General features: G+C 32.8%; 1 protein-coding gene across 5 annotated transcripts in view; it reads right to left on the bottom strand.

The window, feature by feature from the left end:
* NOVA1 (NOVA alternative splicing regulator 1) overlaps nucleotides 1-20756 on the bottom strand; it is a 145615-nt gene that overhangs the window by 88963 nt on the left and 35896 nt on the right. Inside the window, exon 1 of one of the 5 annotated variants that reach the window (XM_053595371.1) lies at nucleotides 9920-10021. The exons of the other annotated variants lie outside the window; for them this stretch is intronic. The gene's annotated coding sequence lies outside the window, so the exon portion shown is untranslated. Of the gene's footprint in view, nucleotides 1-9919; nucleotides 10022-20756 lie in introns of those variants that run through there. 5 annotated transcript variants of the gene reach the window in all.

Genomic DNA, 20756 nt, shown 5'->3' with positions numbered 1-20756 from the left:
ACACAAATGGTAGATATCATAAAATATGAAATTGACATATACTAACATTAATATAAATATAGACAAATCTAAAACACAGCTAATAAAATATATACACATTCAGATTTTGTTTTTAAATAAGGCAAAATAAAATTAAACTGACTTGAAATTTATATTTTCCAAAGAAACAACTGAGACATTGGAATACAAAAATTGAATTCATAAAATTAAGAGCTCCTCTGTATACATGAGTATTCATAGACAGATGACAGTGAGTTATAAACACACACATACTGAAAGAAAGAAGAGAGAAGCAGGAAGAAAAATTCAAAATTATAGATTGAAAAGAATAATTTAAGAGACTGGATTTAAAACATTATCTTATTTGTATATAACACTACAGACATTCATTCATGTAATTTTACTAAACACAGTTAACAGCAAGAATAAGCAAATGCAGGTATTCAAATTCAATCTGGTCTGAATGACAAAACTTTCATAGTGAAAATTTACAGAAACAAGTGATTATCTTTAAAGACTATATAAGAAGCAAAGGGGAAAAATAAGTCTACAAAGTTCTTGCACAGGAAGCACTAAAATAGTGGGCAGCAGACATATTCCTCTTAGGGGGCCACTGTATTCTTTTACTGGGATAAATCAGGTCGACATTAGAACTAGTAGTTGGGTTTAAGTCTTTTGTAATATCTCAAAACAAGTTTGTCCCCAGTTAGTATTCTAGTAAAATATCTAGAAAGTGACTAGTGTAAAAAAAAGAAAAAAGAAAAAAGATTCAATAAATTAGATGACTTCTGCCAAAATTATTTTCTCAAAGTAGCATGTAACCATATTTTTTAAATGAGAACATATAAAAAACTAGGTGAGTGTCTATAGTCTCAGCTAGTCAGGAGGCTAGACTGAGCCTAGGAGGTTGAGGTTGTAGTGAACTATGATAATGCCATTGCACTCTAGCCTGGGACACAGAGAATAAGACTCGATCTCAAAACAAAAATAAATATTAAAAAAAAAAAAAAAGAACAAAAACTCACAGAGAGAGAGAGAGAGAGAGAAACTATACTTAGTTTATAAATTGCAGCCAGAGCCTACAAACCAACATACATTGACATACTGTTGGCAAAATTTGTTTTCACATTAGTACCAAACCAAGTGTTCTGAATAGATTAGTATTCAGAATTCATTAAAGGCATGTTTCTGGTGGTGTTAACATTAATAAGAGTATCATCAAGTTGGAATAATATGTGATTAATTATAAATTACAGCACTGATCTGACTTTCAGTAATCCATTCCATATTTTTAAGACTTAAAATACCAGAAATCAACTACTTCACAATCAGTTCAGTGAACTTAAAATGATTCATGAGACTACTCTCTGTGGAAAGCACAAAGGTGAATAATAATGCGTTTTCCATCCTCAAGGAAAATACAATGTAACAGAAAGATGAAACTAGTACACAACTCTAATTTTAAGAATTTACCACTTAAGTAATGAACCAGAGTTTTATCAATAGAGCTAGAATAAAGGGATAATCTTAAGGACAAAATAATTAGGTTCCAGAAAAAACAGAGTGACATTTAAGTCAAAGAAGTGGAAAGAGTCATGTTATTTTCACCATGGGTCACAAAGTACATGGTGAAGCCCTTAACAAGAATAATTGATTGGGGCTGGGAGGCAAAATGAGACTGGAGAAATGGTGATTTTGGTTTAGCTTCAGACGTGCTGAATCTGTCTTACCTTGCAGTGCAGTCTAAGAACGGAAAGTTGAAGTTTCAGAGAGAAGCACACACGCAATTAATTGATTGCCAATTTCTTATTATTTGTACTTTTCCATGTAACATGAGTAAGGTATTTTGTATAGAAATGCTACCTAGGATTAAGTAAAAGATGAAGAACCAGGCATTTCAAGAATTTTAGAGTTCATTGCTGATGAAACTTTTAACATTTTACTTGACCCACTAAAAGAGGTTTTCTAAATAAGAGTCCTACATATGATATCACAATTCAAATACAGAATGAGCTCTTTAAAAGGAAAGAAATGGAATCACAAATACCTATAAGAAAAATACTTTTCAGTTGGTTTACTTTAGGAAACTACATTTCTAAGTCTTACTTCTCCTATTTGATAACTGTCACATACCTGGACATGTCCCCAAAACTTGGCTGCATTTTAGTTTTCCCAACTATGGCCACAAAAACTTAGAAAAACAGAATTTTGTTCTTCCTCATCTCAAACTTCCATCCTAAAGCAATAGTCAGGCTAAACTAAGTGAAAAATGTAAAAATAACTGATTTTACTAATGTTGTAAACCAAACAGAATGTTTGAATTATTGTAGTGATTGGGGAGCAAAAAAAAAAAAAATCACAAGAATAAAGTGTTTCTTGATATCTAAAACTGAGAATCATTAGGCCATATTTTATAATTTGCTTCTTCTTATGAAAATATAAAAGTTTATGGAAATAAGAAGTATGAATGCACACAAGTAATCATGCATACTATGATTTCTGGTATCTTACTCAGCCGATCTGAGATCTGTCACACTTACCATTTTAGATAATGCAAAAGTTAAAATGTTCATTCACCAAGATTCCTAAGCCAGTATTAATATGATAGATAAAATTATCAAAATTAAGTATTAAAATTGTTATCAGTCATATTGGTGAAAGTTGGTAAGTAAGATAAAAAAAAAATCTCGTTAAAAAACTTTATAAATCCAACAACGTGGAAATAAGGAACAGAAAAGATCATTGGGCTATTTTTTGTAGAGTGATTTATTGTCTTTCCAACTTTCACAATGTGATTTGAAGATACAAATATTTTTCTCTTTTACCTTCTTAGTATACTATTTGATACCATTTGGAACTTTGCAGAAAAAAAGTTAGATACAAAAGAAATTTTTCAAAAAAAAAAGAAATTTTTCAATTAGCTCTTCTTAAAATACCATTTTGATTTCTTCATTGTCTAATTTTAACATAACTCCCTGATCATATGTGTTAAAGAAGCCTTTGTTTAAATTTCAGTAATAACGAATGCATTACATTATCCTATTGAGGAATGTCAGAGATTCAGTGCTGCATTCCACACTGTATCACCTTATTTAATAACTGAAAATAACAATACAATAAAGTCTGATTAAAAACAGCATTTTATTCTCAACAAATATAAGTACAATTTAATTTCATTACAGGAAATTCTTTCATATTCTTTCATAAATAAACAATCCTCTTATTGACCAATAGCTTGGTTTTTCACCCTTTCTGATCATACTGAGTGATAAGTCTAAAACACTGAAGTTAAAAAAAATTCTTATAATGAAAAAATGCAATACTTTAATTAAATTTATTTATTTATTACTTGCAACTTGAAGCTTCTTGGAATACCTGGTTATCCTTATTTATCATAGTTAACTCCATCAACTGAAATTAAAAAAATAAAAAGAAATGCAAAGAAAAATGGGAGAAAATCAATTGAGCCAAAACTATAATTTAAAATAAACTTGCCAAAGAAAGGATGAATATCATTGGGTTAAAAAATGATAATCATGGACATAAAAATTAATTCTTATACCCTAAAGTATCTGTTGAAAAAAAAACAAAGAGAAAAATAAAGAGATCATAAGTACTAATAACAAGAATTGTATAAATTCAATGTGAGTGTTCAGAAGAGATTCATTAATTCAGCAAATAATGAACTGAACACATAATGAGGACTAAGCAATGAGAGATTCATCGATAAATAAGTCAGTACCTGTCTCTAGAATCTTCACACTCTGGCCAGAGAGAGACATATTTATGGATAATATAATAACATTTTAAAGTATTAATGAGAATGAATATTCTGGCAAGACCAATGAAGACTTTACCCAATTTGAACACTGAAACTGGGTAGGATTCTAGGGAAGGAAAAGGTAGAAAAGACATTGAAGGGTGGCACCTGTAGCTCAGTGGGTAGGGCGCCGGCCCCATATACCAAGGGTGGCAGGTTCGAACCCAGCCCTGGCCAAACTGCAGCAAAAAAATAGCCAAGCGTTGTAGCGGGCGCCTGTAGTCCCAGCTACTTGGGAGGCTGAGGCAAGAGAATCGCCTAAGCCCAAGAGCTGGAGGTTGCTGTGAGCTGTGACGCCACAGCACTCTACCGAGGGCGACAAAGTAAGACTCCATCTCTTAAAAAAAAAAGAAAAAAAAAAAAGACATTGAACATGACAGAATAACAAAAAAACCAGGCATGGAATTATAGAAATGGATGGACATTCATGGGAAAATAAGCTGATCATTATGGCCTCAATGCAGGAGAATGGTGGTAGAACAGGATATTAACATGAAGAATTCTGCTGTTGTCTCAGTTTCTGCTAAAACCTGAAAGCTGAGAACAACAGTTTCCAAGTATTAGAAATGAGGCAACATATCCTTTATGCAACACTTGTAAAGATTAAAGCCAAATGCACTAACTTGGATGGAGGTGGAACACATTCTTCTTAGTAAAGCATCACAAGAATGGAGAAGCAAGAATCCAATGTACTCAATTTTGATCTGAGGACAGTTGATGACATGGGGGGGTTGGGGGAATGCGGGTTGCCAGAGAGGGAAGAAGGGAGAGGGATTGGGGAGGGATCATGGCGTTTGGCACACTTCTTGTGGGAGGAACACATGTATAAGAGGTACTTTGCCTGACAACTGCAATTAGTGTAACCTGGTTCTTTGACTCCTCAATGAATCCCCAACAATTTAAAAAAAAAAAAAAGATGATTAAAGCCAAAAACTGCTCAGGCAGTGTTTAGTCCACCACTGCCATCAAAATATAAAGCATATATATATTGAGAGAAGGGAGATTATAGATTAAAGGAAGTAATATCACAGTGACACACTCAGAATGTGGTCTATGTACTACAATATGGGCCTGGTCTAAAATTAATTCTAAAGACAAAAAGGCAAGATGCCCTCAATCAGGGAAGTTATCTTAGAAATGGCTGGCATTTCCTTCATTTGGTGGAGTAAAGAAATATATTTTCCCATAAGTCAGATGAAGATCTCTGGGAAAGGACAGAGAACTGAATCACTTTTAAAAGAACTGACCTACAGGACTATAAAAAGAATACAGTAACTCCAGAATAAAGACCCTGGAGGCGGGCAAGAAAGTCAGAGATTGCTGAGGGTAGTCAAAAACCACACCAAGTGTATTAACCACATCCAGGAAGTACAGCTAGATTATCTCCAAATACTGCAAGTGTTTGATCAGCCCAAAAAAGCCAGTGAAAAATCCATTTAGATTTCTACCATATCTTTACTACCAATTAGTTCTTCCTTATCCTAACACCAGCTTCGGAAGACTCAGAAGTAGCACAGTTCGAGAAAGTTAAAAAATAGTAAAAAAAAAAATAATGCTGAAGACTGCTAGCTGACCATCTTATTACATCCCCATTCAAGTTTTCAAAACCGCTTTGAGCAAGGTTGATATAGAAAAAAAAAATTTACACTGGGTGAGAGTTCGGAATTTTAATTAGACTGATTTTTATCACCTGAAAATTAAATATATTTTAAAACGTAAGAGAGTGAAGAAAGGAATGAAAGAGCGAAAGAAAAGAGCGAAAGAAAAGAGAGATGGTTGAGAAGAACAAGAGCAAGTAGAACGGCAAGAGGAAGAACAGAGACGAGATAAAAATATTCGAACAGCGTTTCATCAAGGTGAAGAAAAAGCAATAGTCGTAATAGAATTTATGCATAGTGTGACCAAAAAATAACTTTCTATTTGCACCCTAAGTGAATCCATCTCCTTTAATTGAACCCATTATGGTGATAAATGGTGGGCAAAGTAGATCAATTATATAGCCATAATTTAGATATTATTGTGGGGCCTGAAATCCATTTTATAAACAGAATAATCAAAATTGCTTTTTCTAAGGAGTGAAAATCATATAATTACTTATGTTGTGGACTTGTTTAGGGGGAACTCACATCTATTTATAAAGTGTTCACTCATTTCCTGATTTAATTCTGTCAATACGGGGTTGGGAGGGAGACTCTATCTTGTAAGTTTGCATCTAGTAGAGGAAACAGACAAGTGCAACGACAGCTGAATTTCATGCAATAATTGCTAGAAGAGGAGTAAGCACAGCCTACAGGATCATACGGAAGGATCGCCTAACAAAATACACACAGTTAAGAAGTTGTGAAAGGAGACATCTTAGGGAAGGAGAAATCTAAAGTGAGGCTTGAGTATGGCGCTGAGTTATAGCAAGGACAGGAGAATGTGAGTCGTTCCAAAGAACGTTGTAGTCACACACAGAACCAAAGGAAGCATGATATATTCCAGGAACTGCAAAGATTTCAGGGTCAACAAATCAATTCAGGCAGTTTACAAGGAAAGAAGTGAGGCTGAAGACATAAGGAGCCAGACCACATGCCGTGACAGGAATCAGGATTTATTTTGAGGACAATGGGAACCCCTGACGGTTTGGTAGCATCGTGTGTCATACATTGCACATCCACTATATGGTGAGCACTCTTTCACATAGGTTTTATTGGTTTTTTTTTTCCCCTCACAACAACCCTGTGAGGTAGGTAAAATAATTTTCAGTTAACAGATAGAAAAAAGACTGAATGTTGTTAAGCAATTTACACTTGATTAAATAACTACAAAGTGGCACTCAGCTTTCCAGACCACACTTGAGAAAATACATTAGAAAGACAATATACATATATATGTACACACACACATTTATCACAAGACATATAGAAATTTAAGAATAAAAGGAAATTTTTAACTTCCTTTAACTTTGTTAACTTGATATTAAAGGTAATAAGGGTTGCAGCATCAATATTTCTTTATGCAAACTTAAACTTCTAAATTTTCAACTAATTCAATTTATATTGAAAAATGACTGCAGAAATCATAAAAATAAGTATAAATATGATATATAAAAAACAAAGACATACTTATATGCATATTTTATCTCTGTTGATCTGCCTGACAGCAAAGAAAAAAATTTCACATTTAGTTCTAAATCATTTAAATTACATATATTATTCTATGAATACAAATTAAACTTTGGATGATAAAAATGATGTATGAAATACTAAGCTTTATCAAATGAAGTAACTCAAATATTAACGAAGTAGGATGAAAAGAATAGTTCACCTAATCTTACATTGGAAAATCATCTCCCTATTTCTCACAGTAAAACATCTGAAGGTGTTTCGTCTCTCTGATACATCAAAAGATTTTGTTCAGATAAATCTTATAGTACAAATAACTTTTAAAAGTCTGTTTGGGATGGATATAAAAATACATTTGTAGACATGATTGCAAGAGGGACTTTATCTAACAATTGCAATCAGTGTAACCTGGCTTATTATACCCTCAATGAATCCCCAACAATAAAAAAAAAAAAAAAGAAGGGCATAAAAAAAATTAAAAAATAAAAATAAAAAAAATACATTTGTAATTTACAAGAATATTTTGTAAAACAGAACATCTGAGAATTAAAACCATGGCTTGAAACTAAAAATGTATGTTCTTTAAAATTAGCTAAGTTAATGAAATCTACACTCAAAAATATACTGCCTTATACATTTCATTTCACCAATTTCATTATTTCTGCAGCTGGTCCTAATACTTGTTTTTAAAGCCTCTAATGAAAAGCTAAATATTGCCAGGACATTCTTGCTAGGGGAAATACATGTAATACTTAAAATTTCATTATTTTTTGTATTTGCTTTCCTGTCCTATTCCAAATAGGAAGTTATAATGGAGAAAATTGAAAAGTAAAGGCTTTCTTCGAGGTTTAATTGCTTCTGAATTCCAAAAATTTTAAGTGAATACTAGTTAAAATTATTCTGACAACATTTCTGGCCAGAGAACAGAGGAAGGAAAGGCCCTTGGAAAGCGACCAACTAGTGACAATTTTATGAAATGGGAATAATCTGTAAATAAACAAATGCTCCAATTATATAATTTAACTGAAACACGGTTGATTTTTGTTTATACAAACAGTACATTTCATTAAATTCAAATAATACAGAAGTATATAATGTTTCCAGCTAATTCCCCATTCCAAATCCCATACACTAGGGATATAAAATTCACATGGTGAAAAATTCAATCTAATAAGTTATTCAATTTACATCATCCATAAAAGGTGTAAAATATAACAAATAATGTGTATATTTTAAAAATATATACTGATAGATACATAATATCAGGTATAGTTTGTGCCTTTTTACCAAAACTTAAAATCATATATGAAACATATAATCTCTTCTGTCATATCAAGATTACTTTAGTCAATAAAATGGAATTAAGTAATACTTACAATTACACTGTAGAAAATGCAAAAGAACCAATTATAGCAATTCAGATATTTCATATGTTGATAAAATTACCCTCTTGGCTAGAGATATTAAGTACACTATATTATGCATAAAGCACGTATTTTAAAATATTCATGTTTACTTCTTTATTATTTTGACTATTAAATGAAGTATTCAATTTATTCCTTTTAGTAAAAAGGGAAAGACCTCACTAAAAATGTGAGGTTTTTTAGTAATATTTAAGTAAATTTCCATTTTGAACATAAATAAATCCTAGTTTATTCTTATTTATTCAATACTTCCATGATAAATAAGGTATTAAGTATGTGCTACATTTATTCTCATAAAATTATATTTCACAACAGTAGAGGGATCTCCACTATAAAATGAGAGATAGTTGCAAACCTCTGTAGGAAATCCAACCTCCTCTTCTAACTCTTAAACATTGTAACTCAGAATTTAGTTAACACAAATAATATTCTAATTTGAACAAAGTCACTTGTACCAAAAAAAATCTTAGTTATATAATGTAAGGTACAATTCTAAAAATATAGAATTTTACCCCTGAGGTAAACAAGAAATGATCTTCTTCCATCCACCTCATTTTACAAGTAGCCAGAAGTTAATTGCATATGCTTTCACTGAGAATCTACATACATAGATCATAAATCTGGGCACAAATGTCATTTAACTCATGACACATAATTTAAAGTAACCTAAATCAAATGGAACTGTATTTCATATGATTAAGACTTTGTGATGATCAAGAAACCCTAATTTCTTTACATAGAATTATCGATAGACGCACCAACAAAGAAAAAGATAAGTCATGCCATTGACTTAAAAAAATTAAAATAAAATAAATAAAATATAGCAATCCATAAAAGATTGTGTAACAATATACACAGTTGTTTCTAATGTTATTTTCCTATTTTATAAAGCATAAATATGCCAAACTATTATTAAAGATAGCATTGTTATAAAATTCCTTTCATAAAAGAAGACCTTATAAATAAATGCATGGGTGAGAGAGACTGCAAATATATAAATTAGATGTTCAGATGTTTACTATTTCTTCTCTCTCATATTTTGTTTCCAAACGTGTAAGAAATCAAACTTAGTATTTCTAAACCAAAGAATCAAAATAAGACTCATCAAAACAGCCTCTGCTGCCAAACTCTTACTAAAAGGAAGAATTAAAACCAAGACATAAAACACCACAAGAAAGTTAACTAAAACGTTCCTGTTGAATTACAAGTTTATTTGCTATTTTGAGAACTTGGCTCTGAAATCTTATAATATTGGTTTGGTTATGTGAAAATATTTTAAAACAATTGTATTATTGTAGGTTTCATTAAAAGTGAAGAAGAATCTAAAAAAGCATTTTAGTTTTATTTGCTTTCAGAATAAATTAATTTCCAAGTAGCACATCCATCTGTTATTTAATTTGGTACCAATCACATATTAGATGACTTTAAAATAAAATTTAGAGCCAGGGAAAACAGCACAGCACTACGTTTAACTGACCACAGTACATTTTTAAATGAGGCTTCCTGTTATTTGCTATTTTTTCTCTTACTGGGTTTTCCAGTCTAGGGCAGGTACACAAGAAACTTACAGTCTATGTAGTACTCCTAGTCAGTGTCACTCTGCAGATGGCACAGTGGAGAAATACCTTCTGTACAGGACCATGTACAAGTTCTTCTGCAGCTGTCAGCACCTAGGGGAAAGTGCGCTGTTAAACAGTTGCTGCGTTCCACCTCAGAAGTGGCTGCAATTCGGTGGTGGGTGAAGTGACTCCTGTACGTATATACAGGGATGAAAAGTACTATAGAAAATGAAAATATAAGAACAAAAGTGGCTGTCTGAAAATTGTGCCACATTGAAACAATACATCATTCAGTCACAAGAGGCCTACAAAGATGGGCTTCATTCACTTAAAAAATCGAATGTTAAGAATGATTGCAGGAGAGGTAGAAATACAGTTATTCAGTTCACAACGTAACTATGAACCAAATGTTAAAACACATATTTTAAAAATAAAACTTAAACATTTTCTAGTAATTTATAACATTATTCCTAGAGTAATTCACCTAAAATCAGGCAAACATACACAAGATTCTTTACTCTGTTCAGCTAATTTAATGCTTTTGTTTCAGGTAACAATTCAAGGGGAAAAAACAAAACAAAATAGGTGAGATATCAAAATTTAAGCATAAGCAACATGAAAATACCTAAAAAAGAAATAATGAAAAGGCATCCTGAAATTTAGAATTACTTTATATATTTTTAAAAACTGTGAAATAACTGGTCTTCAACGGGACAACTTTCCTTCTCAAAAGTAAAACTAGGTTAGAATCTAAATACAGTCCTTATGAAAAGTAAAACTGAGTTAGAATCTAAATACATACAAACAATGCATCAACCAAGATAATCTGATTTCATTAGTACAGAAAATGATTACCACATTCTACTTTTACTATAACAGCCTTTCTATGTTTTATCTTTGTGATTCATCTTTGATGAAATCAGAAGATCAAATTCAAAAATTATTCTCTGGTAAAAATCATCAAAACAATCAGGGTGAAAGGTGTATCTTCCTAATCTATCTCTAGACACAGTTACTATGCTACTCTGAAGAGGTAACTGTTCACATTATTTCAAGTTATTCACATTTAGTTTTCTTTCTGAAGCAGATCGAGAGTGCTTTGTGACAAAGTCCAACAAACCTGACCATTAAAAAGTGTCCCATATGTCCAACTTTTCTAAATCTCACTGTTAAATAAATAGCAGAATTTATTTACTTTGGCGTATACTCAGTGGAGTTAGAGATAGTCAACAATTCCCTTTCAGCTTTCTTAAATTCTTTCTCAAGAAAAGCATAGTTTAAAAACACATCATTTCCTTTAAGTGACAAAGGTGGTACAGGAGGAGAAAGAAGTTCAACGTTTTCCAGGCTTCTCATTAAAAAAGACATAGACAAGCCCAAGCGAGGGTCCAGACATTTTGAACTTAGGGAATTCTGCAAAATTATATACTAAAATAATGACATGTTATACATGAGTCTACTCATACATTTCTGTAGTGGAAATGGACCCTAAGATTTTCTGAAGGTTTCAAAAGATTCTATAGTATCTCACGCAAAGTTTAAGAGAACTTCGATAAATGATACCCAAGAAACCCAGTAACATGCAGAAGTAGTTCTTCTAAATTATGTACATGTATGTAACACTGAGCATCTGCTTATTCTCCCATGGAATGAAGAACAGCCATAAATATACGTGGATGTTCCAATGGCTAAATGAAGTAACACATGTAGGCACACGGTATAATTCCTGGCCTGTTATTATCAGTAACAGCATATTGTTCAAGACAGATATTGCAAACTACTAAAAGTTCTTTATGGGTGATTACCTTTGTTTACAGCTACATAACTTCACAATATTAATTTTACTTAGCCATGTCTCTTAAAAGAGATTAATATCAGAAAGGTATATATTTCTGTATTATTTTAGATACAAAAATGTTAAGTGTAAGTTTTGAGTTCTGCTACATTCTCCTAAAGTTTGCATTTCTCAAAAAGTCACTGGCCTCTTTTCTGACACTGCACTTACTTGGAACAGAGCCAGATACGGAAAACATTTGGCTCCACTTTAAAAAAAAAATGATGTCATTTCCTTTGTCGGTGTTTCCTATCATCCATACCATAGTAAACAACCTAAATCTGAAGAATCTAGCAAGGGATCACATTTTTTGAAAAGTTAATGTAAATACTACTTTTATAAATCATTGTCTCTACTCCTTTAAGTTTAGTTTTCTGCAGATAAAAGATAAAATATACATTCATATGTAAATGTCATTTAAAAAGAATCCTTAAATTGCAGCATGTAGAGTAGCCTCACCTTTAAAATAAATTCATGGTATTACAAACAGCTATTACAAAATAGAATATGTGGTACTCCTCAAGATTTTATATACGCATCAAAAAAGAAAATGACATGTGAACTTGTGCCACAAATTAAAGATACACAGTGAGGAACTGGGTTTGCTTATACACATGAAATAATAGCATGTAATGCAACTATACAGTTGTTTCCCAACCCTTTTAATGTAAATATTTTTTTCTAGCGTCTTTTCATGATAGGAGTTATGTTTTAAATATTCACACATTAAAAAAAAATACAAACAGAAGTGGAAAAAAGGGAACTCAGAGTACTGCCATGAAAGGAAGTGACCACCACAGAGCACAGGTAAGGGTTGTTAAGAGAAGGTGAATAGGCACACATGCCCCGATTATGAGAAGGAACTTGGGGGTGTTTTCCCCCCTTGAACAGAGTTCAGAGAAGCATTTTATAAAAATCATTCTAATGATAGCATTGAAGAAAAACTAGTGGTGTGGATGATTCAACTGAGGAAATAAAGGAATATGCAATTAGAAATAATAATAAAATAATAAAAAGAGCAATAGAATAAAAAATATACTCTAATATTTAATGTGTGATAAGTCACATATTTGCTAAAGTTTTGAGTCTGAAAACTAGCATTCATTCATTTGCTTAATGACAACAAAAACTCCCTGTCTCCTATGAGGTCAGATCCCATTTTAGGCATTGGGTAAAGCACTGAACAAGAGTCTGTGACATGCCGTCCTGAAAACTATGTCAATTAAAGAGACAAAATCCATTAAATATATAAAATATGAAAAATGATTAGTCTATGAAATAAAAATAAAGCAAATTATGGGAAGAGAGTGACAAACACACTATGTTAACACTCTGGAAACACCCGGAAGCAGCATCATGCGGATGACAACTGACATGAAGTGAGCTGACTGTATGGGGAGAACACCACACGCAGGTGCAGAGGGCCTGCAAAGCCCCGAGGCTGCAACATGTGATAAAAAGTTAACCTGGGTCAGGCCGTGGAGGACTTCAGGTTTTTTTAACAGGTACAAAAAGCTGCTACAGTAGTTTGACTGCACAAGTGATACAACCTGTTTAGAAAGATCACTCCAGCTGCTGTAATGGAAGAGACTTCATTGCAGCTAGAAAGAATAAACTACTAGGCAAGACTGGAAAAATTTATACAACAGGATTTCAGGTGACAGTTTTCCCATTGCCTGGAGATTAGCAACTCAAGACTAAAAATAAAAAGGCATCAATCAAGTAATTCACATTCAGAAGACAAGTCTTAAACAAGCAAAAGCCAACTAATCCTCCATAACTTAAAACATCTTTTCTTTTTTCCATGCCTTTTTATCCCAGAAGAGCCTTCTCCCTCCCTCCATCATGAAAAGAGTCAATTATCAATCATCCATCTGGTGTTCACTGGCTAAATGTACTTGGACAATACTGTTGCCAAGAGTCCAAATCAAGCCAGAATTTGTCCAAAAGATGAGCAAGAGGGAAGAGTAGTATTTCATCTGTCAACTGAACCTCTGCCTAGGTCTTAGACTTGTTTATCATCTCATGCTCACTTCCCTCCACCTATGTGAGGAGAGGAAGAAAAGGCTTGGAAGTTAGAACAGAGAGCAAAGAGGGTCCTGACTGTAAAAATAGCTGAACTTGAGCCTCCAGTCAATGGAGACCCCAGGAGCCCAATAGCTGTGGGTTTAAGGTAGAGATAGAAACTGAGAAATAGTAGTGAACAATCCAGAAGTGAATGGTGTGACACTCTAAACCTACCCCAAATACCCTTCCCACAAAGGGTTTTATCCACATGTCACAGCAGAGAACTATTATGTGTCTCTTTGTCCCCAAGGAAGGCAGGAAAACTAGTCAACGTGGGGCGATAGAACAGAAACAGAAAAAAGGGAATGACGAAGGTGCCACTGAAGACAGCTCTTTCCCTTTGCATCTCTGCCCTTCGTGCGTCAGCACCAGGGAGAAGAAACAAGGATACCAGTGAAAGAGCCAATTACTCCCCACTTACCGGGCTGAGCAGAGAGAATGACTAGATTGTAAACCCTTTCCACTTTCCCATTTCCTAAAAACTTCTAAGTACCATTGAATAAAAGAGAAGTTAAGTTTTAAATTGACATGTATGAAGTCAAAATTCAAACAAATTAGATAATTAAACTGACTTTATTAGTTTTAAACTCAGATTAAACTGAAGTGCTCAGAAACCTATGACATATTTTTCAGGTAAGTAAAAAAAAAAAAAAAAAAAAAAAATGAATGATTTGACCAATTATAAACTTAAGAAAAATAAAACCATTCCATGTTTCCATTCCCACTTAATTCTCCATCTCAATTTATACTGCATTATGAAATGGTTAACACCAATTAGCTAGTAAGTGATTTTGACTATTCACCTTTCTAAGACATTTCTAGAATACTAGACTCAATTCTTACATTATAATATTCTTATTTCTTATTCTTAGGAACAACTAGCAATTACGTAACTATGGCTGTTTTATAGGGAATTTCTTAGATGTATTTCCCTTCTATAAAACTTATAAATATTTTAAATACTTGCAGATAATACTTGGTCTTAATACAAATTTTAAGCAATTAAAATACACAAATATAACTCTTTTGTGTACCTGTAGAGAATACTAGGTTTCGTAGAAGCTAAAACATAAAATCCCTTAAATAATACACCAAACTTCAAAGCTTGCAGATCAAAAAGGCTCTAGAGAAGGAAAAAAGTAAAAAAGGAATAAAGAACAATTTAGAAAGTTTCTTTCTTTACAGGAACACCTTCAACAGTCAGGTCAGTAATCTGAAATAAAATTTTACAGAATATTTTGCTCTGACTAATAGCTCAATAACTAAGAACCTTCCTGGAAACTGAATAACGCCTTTTTCAGGCATTTAATATTTAACTTAATATTTAATGGGAATCTCTTTAAAAATCAAGTTTTTTCTTTGAAATAAATAATAAACGTATCAGCATTTTCCATGACTAAACCGTGCATGGCCTTATAGCTGTTTAAACATGCTACTTTTATAGAATATAAAATGGTATTACAATGATGTTTATAACTGTCCATATAATGTTCCCATTCTTTTTATAATCACGTGTCATCCTAAACTACGACATGTCTATTCAACACCGATTTTCTTAGTCTTTTCTTCTCGGGGGTACTGAACATAATGGAGAGATAGTAATGTGAGTGAAAATTATAAAACTAAGTTCTATATAACTTTTTTCTAATGAAATAATTCCAAGCTTTCCTAGTTTAAATGATACTTTAAAATAGTGATAACAGCAATCCATAACCCACTATAATAATTTATTATTGGACAATTATTGGGGGTATAGCTAAGACTTATGTCAATATTTCTTTTCATTGTATAAAAGACCAAAAAGATTGAAATAGCCTGTTAAAAAACTAGCAAAATATGTTCACGATCTATAGAACAACCAAAACTCTGATGAAAGAAATCAAAGAAGATTTAAGTAAATGAAGAGTTAGTCCATGTACTTGAGTAGGGAGATTCAATGATTGTTAATAAGTAAGAACTTCCCAACTTGATTTATAGTTTCAAAGCAATCCCAATCAAAATCACAGTAAGTTATTTTATAGATACTGATGAACTCATTCTAAAGTTTATACAAAAATGAAAGGCCCAAAATACTGAAGGAAAAGAAAAAAATTGGAAGACTGATACTATTTAACCTGAAGTTTCCGTAAAACTATAATCAAGACAGTATGGTTCTGGTGAAAAAACAGACAAATTGACCAATGGAAAAGAAACAAAAAGAGCCCCCCAATAAACCCACATAGCCAATTGATCTTTGACGAAAGAGCATAGGCAATTCAATAGAAAAAATTTAGTCTTTTTTAACAAAAATTGCTGGAACAACTAGGTACCCACAAGGGAAAATAAATAAATAAATAAAAATAACAATCATGTAGTTCAGATCATAAACCTTTCATAAAAATTAACTCAAAATTCATCAAAGACAAAACTATATAACTCCTAGGGATATAACACAGGAGAAAATCAAGGTGACCTTGGGATTGACAATGATTTTTAAAATATAATACCAAAAGCAGACCCATGTAAGAACAAAACTGATCAGCTGGACTTCATTAACATGAAAAACATCAACTCCAGGGAAAACACCTTTAAAAGAATGAAATAAATGGGAAGGAAATACTTGTAAAACACATACCTGATAATAAACTCGTAGTCAAAATATAGAACAAGCACTTACATTATTCAATCATTAGAAAACAACCCAATTTAAAAATAGACAAAAGACCTGGACATATCACAGAAAATAAACTGATGGCAAATAAACACACAAATTGATAGCATGTCTGTATTACACAGTTTCTTAGGGTTGCCATAACACAGTTTTACAAAGTGATTTGATTTTAATAACAGAAATGTTTTGTCACACACTCCTGGTGGAAGGTTGTGGAAGGTTGATTCCTTTCGAGGGCTATGAGAAAGGATCTTTTCAGGGCTCTCTCTTGGTTTGTAGATGGCAGTCTTCTTGCACCCATGGCATTCTCTATTTACATAAATGAGTTAAAAACTTTCATACCTACATGAAAGCCAGAACATAAAATGTTTATGGCAGCTTTAGTAATAATTTTCCAAACTTGGGAATAAAGATGATATTCTCCAACAGGTGGATAAAGTGTGGTGTATCCACACAGTAAGATAATTATTCAGTGATAAAAAGAAATAGACTAACATGTCACTAAAAGCCAGAGAGAAACCTTAAATATACATTGTTCAATTCTTAAAAAAACCATTCTGAAAAGGCTGTGTACTATGTGTCTCCAACTATATGATATTCTGAAAAAGGCAAAATTGTTATATGTAGGGATGATAAATGATTTTTGGTTACAAGGGTGCTTGGGAGGAAGAAAAGGGGGTAGAAAATAGGACTGTTAGGGCGATGAATCTATCAATATGATAACGTAATTATGGATACATGTCGTATACTGCAAGAATGGATGGAATGTACAAGCCAAAGAACGAATCCTAATATAAATTATAGACTTCAGTTAATAATAATGTCTCAGTTTTGGCTTGTCAATTGTAATAACTGTACCACACTATGGCAAGATGTTAATAACAGGGCAAATCGTGGCTGGGTACACAGGAGCAGCGGCAAAAAAAGAAGTATATGCTAATTCCGTGGATTTTCTCTTAAAATTTTCTGTTAACAGTGGTCTAAAAATAGTCTATTAATTAAAAAAAAGTTGTTGTTCCCTTAAGAAGGTCAAAAAGTAAAGAGTTTAGGATAATTACACCAAAATGGAAATACGCCAAAAAAAATCTAAATGTAATTGGTAAAAACATTTTTTCAGCAGTAGTGAAAAGAACTTACAGAAAATATACCATATTTTGCATTATATATACACTTTTTGCCCAAATTTTTGAGGGAAAGATAAGGATGTGTATTATTCATGGGTGGTATGTCTCAGGAGGTTTAGGAACCCAGTGGGCCTCCTGGGGCTGCTGCACCCTCCTACCTGGGCCCACTGGGCACATGGGGTTTCAGTACGAGAGGACCCAGGATTTAGTGGGAGTAGATTGGAGGGGCCTCTCTAAGTACTGCAATACAATCAGGTGACTGGGCAAGGGGTGGGACTGGGGTGTGGGCCGTAGCTGTGTGAGACAAGAGTGAGGCCCCAAGGCCTAGCTACGTGGAGGAGCCTCACACAGTTCCCCAGACCAACATGGCTGCTTGCCAGGCCAGCAGCCTCAGAAGTTCCTGTTCTCCACTGTGGCCCCTGACCTGGTGGGGAGGAAAGGGCTCCTGGGAGAGAGGAAGTGGCAGCCTTCCAGAGCAGGTGGCTGCAGCTGTGGGAAGATGGTGCCATCTGTGCATTTAGCAGGGAGCGTTAGCACTCCCCAGGCGTGTCTCTCTCCCCAACAAGAGCTAACCCTTTTATTAGGGGTGCTTTCCTGAAAGAGTGGGCCAAAAACGTGGGTGCACATTATACACGGGGAGGACATTTTACATAGCAAAATACCGTGCATTGTATCTGATTTTAAAACATGGTGACTAGAGTTACAATACTATTAGATAAACAACAGTAACATTTTAGATAATATGAAAATGAGTTTCTCAAGACAAAATTTTTTGTTCATTTTTCCCCTGATATTTTCTCATAAAGCTATTTTTTATATGTTTGCCAATTTTTTCTTTGGTTTGAAGCCTATTTCACTACGTGAACTTGAAATGGAACACAGTGAATGGGCATAAAGATTCCATATATTCAAAATAAGAAATAAATATAACATACAACTACTCATACTTGATTTCATCACACATAAGCAGCATTTCCAGTCTAGGATCACAGTGCACATTAATTCATATACTTATGAAGGTAATGAAAATTTTAAATTAACTATAATATAAATGTTTACCCAGAGAATGAAAGAGTAGTTTTCTACTCTTTAAAGTGAAAAACAGAAATTAAAATTAAAAAGTGCTTATTTCTCTAAAGTGTGTGTAGATTTATCCACATTCACATACAATCATTATGTTATTTAATATTCCTCTCCAATAATCCTAAGGCTCTTTTGTGGCTACAATGCATATTTCCTAAAAGAAGAAGTAGCCATGAATTTTAGGAAAATATAACATAAACTGGTACATAAACTGGTACATGCACTACAGAGTATAAAGTCGGATTTGGAGTCCAACAAATGTGGAATTTCTTCTTACCCTCATCATTTATTGAATAGTCTACTGGTTTTGGAATGTTACTAAACCACTATTTTCAAAAATATGGAAAAATTATACATTTTAATGTAATTTCTACATGATATACACCAGTTTCTATGAGACCTCTTATTATCAAATGCCATTGACACTTTCATATTCCAAACAGATAATATACCATATAAATAATGGAATATTATTCAGTCATAAAAAATAATGCAATCTTATCATTTGCAGCACATTTATGGAATAGGAGGTCACTGTGTTAAGTGAAATAAACCAAGCACAGAAAGACAAATATCAGAGGTTCTCATTCGTATGTGGGCACTAAAAAAGTGGATCTCATGAAAGCAGAGAGTACACTGGTGGTTATCAGAGGCCAGGAAGGGTAGGAGGAAAGAGAAGAGATAAAAAGAGGTTGATTAGTGAGTACAAACGCATAGTTTGATAGAAGAATACCTAGTGTGTTTGATAAATCAGTACGGTGTCTACTGTTTACAGTAATCTCTTGTATATTTCAAAATAACTACAAGAAAATGATTCAAATACTTCTAGCATATAGAAAAAGAGTTAAGTGAGATATCCCAATACATCAATTTAATTTTTATGAATTATATTGTTAAATCATTGCATGTACCTCAAAAGTATGTACATCTATTACATATAAATAAAAATAAATATTACATACTAAACTTATACCTTATAATAACACTGAAAATATATATATTTTATCCTGATAACAGCATTTCCCTATGTTAAGGATGTCCAAGATGTACATGAATTTCTCAGAACTCCTTAAAATGTATTTAACATGATTGTCATATATTTAATAATACATGTCTTTAAATTATAATGTTCTCAAATAAGCACAGCTGTTTTATCTACTATACAGTTTTGTAAATGTAATGCTAATATTGTGTTAATTTACTTAATAAGGAATAAATTTCCTTTCTGCCTATGCTACCTAAAGACAGAACAGAGACTATGAAGCACAATGATGTTCCTGAGGCTTGTGGAGACCAACGTAAGTGTAGTTGTCTTCTGCAGTTCATCAAAAAATTAGATTAAGGGATAGAATTGCCTCATATTCCAATTTTATCTAATTCTTAATATTTCATAACTTCCTCAAGTTACTACAGGGGTCCTCAAACTTTTTAAACAGGGGGCCAGTTCACTGTCCCTCAGACTGTTGGAGGGCCGGACTATAGTTAAAAAAAACTATGAACAAATTTCTATGCACACTGCACATAAGTAAAAAACAAAACGGGAACAAAGACAATCACACGGCCTCATGTGGCCCGCAGGCCGTAGTTGGAGGACCCCTGAGATGTTATATATAATTCTATTAGCCTAAATGGTAGTTACAAGGACAGAACTAAACAAATCTTATCTTTGCCATTAATTTAATAGATATTAAAAAATAAAACATATCAGTCATATACACACATATTTATTTATATACATATGAAGATAAACACACCCACAGGGAAAATTACTTAATCTTTTTGACATTTTTCCTCATATGTTTATTGTATGAATTAATTCAGTTAATATATGAAAAGCAAGTAATCACCTCTGGCTCACAGTAAGTTTCATATAACTACGATTATTATTATTATTGCTGTTGCTATTACAAATGTTAAATTTAATATGCCAATATGCTCAGTGTATGAAGAATATGATTTCCAAATGCTCTACTCTTTTAATAAGCTGAATAAGTCTGATGACTACTGACACTGAAAAAGATTAAAAAAAAAAACATGGCATTTTGGAATATATTAATATTTGAAGTTTTTATAGGGAGTAGGAGCAGA

The sequence above is a fragment of the Nycticebus coucang genome, chromosome 6, assembly GCF_027406575.1.
Source record: "Nycticebus coucang isolate mNycCou1 chromosome 6, mNycCou1.pri, whole genome shotgun sequence".
In the NCBI taxonomy this organism is placed as follows: Eukaryota; Metazoa; Chordata; class Mammalia; order Primates; family Lorisidae; genus Nycticebus; species Nycticebus coucang.
This window is presented reverse-complemented; position numbering and strand designations above follow the sequence as displayed.